The following is a 5046-nucleotide window of genomic DNA, read 5'->3' as shown; positions in this document are numbered from 1 at the left end:
GTCCGGTTGTAGAGAACTTGACACTTGACTTAAGTAAAATGCATCAACCGCGTGTGTAGCCGTGATGGTCTCTTTCCGGCGGTGTCCGGGAAGTGAACATGGTGTTGGAGTTATGCTTGAACGTAAGTAGTTTCAGGATCACTTCTTGATCACTTCTAGTTCATGACCGTGCTTTGCTTCTCTTCTCACTCTCATTTGCGTAAGTTAGCCACCATATATGCTAGTGCTTGCTACAGTTCCACCTCACTACCTTTTCCTACCCATAAGCTTAAATAGTCTTGATCGCGACGGTGCGAGATTGCTGAGTCCCCGTGACTCACAGATTACTTCCAAAACTAGCTTGCAGGTGCCGATGATATCGTGCAGGTGACACAACCAAGCTCAAGGAGGAGCTCGATGAAGTTCGTGTTCGTTGTGTTGTTTCGTTTCTTTTCGATCAGTAGTGGAGCCCAGTTGGGGCGATCGGGGATCTTTTGCATAAGGGGTAGTCTTCTTTTATTTTGGTTCCGTAGTCGGACCTTGTTTGTATCTGGTTGATGTAATGACATATTTATGTATTGTGTGAAGTGGCGATTGTAAGCCAACTCTTTATCCCATTCTTATTCAGTACATGGGATGTGTAAAGATTACCCCTCTTGCGACATGCCTACTATGCGGTTATGCCTCTAAGTCGTGCTCAGACACGTGGGAGATATAGCGGCATCATGGGTGTTACAATTTATAAGCACCATAAATAGCAACAATCCTTAGGGAAGGCTTTAGGTGAAAAATGACACAAGATAACTCCAACGAAGAGATTGGTGGATTTAAAATATCTCATTCTTGACAACATGTGTATCATGAAACACGAGCTCAAATTGTCACGAATGGCATAACACCACCTGAAAAGATAAGATATGAAAGAATTGCATGTTGGAATGCAAAATGAAGAAAGGTTGAACTTCCCAAAGCAAGACATGTGTTGAACACCATGTTTATTTTAGAGTAAAGCTTGGCGGATCTTAACTCCGAGAGGAATCTTGAAGAACCATTGAGGAATTAAAAGAATCCTTGACGAACAACCATGTTAAACCTCCATGAAGAACTCCGGTAACAAAATGACGATAAAAAGAAAGAGAAGTTGAAAACACAAGGTGAAGCCTTGTAATGATTCAAGATGGATCTTCGCGATGATATAATTGAGAGAGCTTGGAACTCCGGGAAAAGAAAAGATGAAGCATCTCAGACCGAGAATGTGATATGATGAACAACTCCGGAAAGAATAAATTAGATCCCTTGGATGAAACAACAATAAGAATTACGTTATGCGCATCCTTCACCAATTTAAATTGATGACAAGCAACGGATTTGGCATACTACTTATTCTCGTAGAAAGGTTTAAGAGAGATATCGATAACTTGATAAGGCCTTCAACGAAACACCGGTAGGATTGAAACAACGAATGAATTGATATGATCACCATGGAAGAGAATCTTGAGAAAACCACCGTAAGAATTGAAAACAAACAAAGAAAAGATAAGGAAACACCGGGAAGAATTAGAGAATGAATGAAGATACTTGAGGGAATTTAGATACATGAGAAAGAAGAGATCACGATCTGAGTAAAGAATATTTGAATGATGCACCGGTAAGATTTGGAGAACAATAGCTGAAAACTGAGAATGAATAACCCCGAAATGATGGCCTTCGGAGAATCAAACTGAAAAGACTCTTGAATTGCTCCGGAAGGGTTAAAAGAATTCTCACAATCGAAAACAATTATGAGAGGATGGCATAAGGCTAGCACCATGAATCTTGCAGAGAATGGAGCAAGATATGGAGGGAAAACTCTTGTTCGGTCCTCAAATGTTGAGAATGACGAAGAGAAAAAGCACCATGAATTGTTGAGATACTCCGGAATGATTAAAAGAGGAGAGGTTGAGCCAAAGATGAAAAGAATTTGAAAGCGATATTGGAGAAGGCAATTGACTGATGAAAATTCATTCTTACATCAAACTTTAAAAGATTTGATAATCGCTCCGGGAAAATTAGAAGAGTCAGGTAAGATCCTGGGAAAAGACCTGTGGGTTAGGGCCCACTCAAAAGAAACGCCGTTGAACGATTACTTGAAAGATATTGCACCGATTGATTTAAATGGCCTGAATAAGGTGACAACCACGAAATAACTTGAATGGAATTAGGAATGGAAACGCGAATCTTCGAGATATCTTCAGCACTCCAGAACAAATGAATAGTGAGAGGTGAATGATAAAGAGGTGCACCGGTATGGGAAAAAAAATGAACCGAGGAAAGGTATGATCAACAAAGCTTGAATTTAATCCACCGGAGAAGAGAAAGAACGAAGAATGATGAACTTAAGCTCCGTTTGAATCTTCATGAGAATCACCGGATAAGAACACTGAAAGAAAGGAATGAAGAGACTTCACATCCATGAGATGGATACTTGATTAAGCAATCTTAGTCCTTGAAGAAAAAGGGTGGGAGGGCGGGAAAACAAAGGAAACTTGGGACGGATGAAACAAATAACATTGGGAAAACTAAGAGGTGATCTTGCGAATGTTGAAATAATCGAATCCACTTGAAGAGGAACATGCCGGTTGGAAAAGAATTGACATGACAATCTCGATAATCAAGAAGGATTAGTATTCCCATAGAAATATGAGGACACCGCTTAGGAAAGGTATGGAATCAACACTTGACATTGAAGCAACTCGAATACCACAAATAAAAGAAAACAAAGGATTGGCTTGCAGAATAAGCCGGAAACAAACATATGATAGATCCCATATCGTATCATGTGTCTGTTGGAAAGATATCCTACGTGATACTTGAATTCCCACTTATAAACTCCTGAAACTTTCCAGTTATGCAATCAGGTGTTGAGGATACATGGGAAGCATAATATCTCACCAAAACTAGCAAATCCTACATCCAACTGTATCCATCCTTCAACACATAACCAAGAAACCTTCGGAAATCATTTACCTCAACATTCGAAAAGCATCCGTTATACGAGTTATGGCAATACTCCCAAACTCCCGCCCCAGTACTGGGTGGCGTCGAGGTTATCTCACCAACAATTGCATAAAGGAGATTTTCGATGTCGGCGAAACTCAGGTATTCCAGAACTGCAACGATAAAATTGTGACGACAACACCTCAGAGCTCAACTACCCGGGACACTGCAACAACCCCTAAATGTCATGAGGCACCAAGAACAATGTTCTCGTCACAAAACCATTGGAACGACTCCAAGATACCCGCGTGATCCTAATTTTTTTTCGTGAATTTTGAGGAGAGAAGAGTCAAAACTCTACGTCAGGAGGCCTCACCAGAGCGACGAAGGGACTGAGAAGTAAAAAGAATCCTACTCTCCGATATATATAATCCTATAAGACTCAAAACATTTTTCTAGACTCAACAACGCCAGCGATTCGAACAAGCAGGGGGCTCCTAAGTCGGGGAAGGCTCTGATTACCAACTTGTAACACCTACTATGCGGTTATGCCTCTAAGTCGTGCTCCGACACGTGGGAGATATAGCCGCATCGTGGGTGTTACAGATGCCTACATAAAAATTGCGAAGAAAAACGGAAGTAGATTGCTTCCTAGTAGATCTATTTTACGCATTGCAAATTCTGAACCAAGCATCTTTTAGGTTTTCTCCCTCCCTTTGTTTAAAATTAAGGACCTCATTCTCAGGAGACAAAGGAGTAGATAAAGGACTAGCCATAACGATGAAGCAAGCGAAAGAAAAAGCGAAAGAAAAAGAGGGCAAATAAAACGACAAGGGTGAAGTGGGGAAGAGAAAAACGAGAGGCAAATGACAAATAATGTAATGCGAGGGATAAGCGTTTGTGCTGGGTACTTGGTATGTCTTGACTTGTGCGTAGACTCCCCGGCAACGGCGTCAGAAATCCTTATTGCTACCTCTTGAGCACTGCGTTGGTTTTCCCTTGAAGAGGAAAGGATGATGCAGCAAAGTAGCGTAAGTATTTCCCTCAGTTTTTGAGAACCAAGGTATCAATCCAGCAGGAGGCCACATGCAAGTCCCTCGTACCTACATAAACAAATAAGAACCTCGCAACCAACACGATAAAGGGGTTGTCAATCCCTTCACGGTCACTTACGAGAGTGAGATCCGATAGAGATAATAATAATAAGATAAATATTTTTGGTATTTTTATGATATAGATTGGAAAATAAAGATTGCAAAATAAAATAGATTGAAAACTTATATGATGGAGAATAGACTCGGGGGCCATAGGTTTCACTAGTGGCTTCTCTCAAGATAACATAGGTATTACGGTGGATGAACGAATTACTGTCGAGCAATTGATAGAAAAACGAATAATTATGAGAATATCTAGACATGATCATGTATATAGGCATCACGTCCGTGACAAGTAGACCGACCCCCGCCTGTATCTACTACTATTACTCGACACATCGACCGCTATCCAATATGCATTTAGAGTATTAAGTTCATAAGAACAGAATAACACATTAGGTAAGATGACATGATGTAGAGGGATAAACTCAAGCAATATGATATAAACCCCATCTTTTTATCCTCGATGACAACAATACAATACGTGTCGTTTTTCTTTTTGTCACTTGGATCGAGCACCCCAAGATTGAACCCAAATCTAAGCACTTCTCCCATTGCAAGAAATATCAATATAGTAGGCCAAACGAAACTGATAATTCGAAGAGACTTGCAAAGATAACCAATCATGCATAAAAGATTTCAGAGAAGAATTAAATATTATTCATAGATTGACTTGATCATAAACCCACAAATTCATAGGATCTCGACAAACACACCGCAAAAAGAGTTACATCGAATAGATCTCCAAGAAGATTGAGGAGAACTTTGTATTGAGATTCAAAGAGAGAGAAGAAGCCATCTGGCTAATAACAATGGACCCGAAGGTCTGAAGAAACTATTCACACATCACCGAAGAGGCCATGGAGTTGAGGTAAAGGCCCTCCGTGATCGATTCCCCCTTCGGCGGAGCTCTGGAGAAAGCCCCAAGATGGGATCT

The sequence above is a fragment of the Triticum aestivum genome, chromosome 3A (genome assembly GCF_018294505.1).
Source record: "Triticum aestivum cultivar Chinese Spring chromosome 3A, IWGSC CS RefSeq v2.1, whole genome shotgun sequence".
Classification (NCBI taxonomy): domain Eukaryota; kingdom Viridiplantae; phylum Streptophyta; class Magnoliopsida; order Poales; family Poaceae; genus Triticum; species Triticum aestivum.
This window is presented reverse-complemented; position numbering follows the sequence as displayed.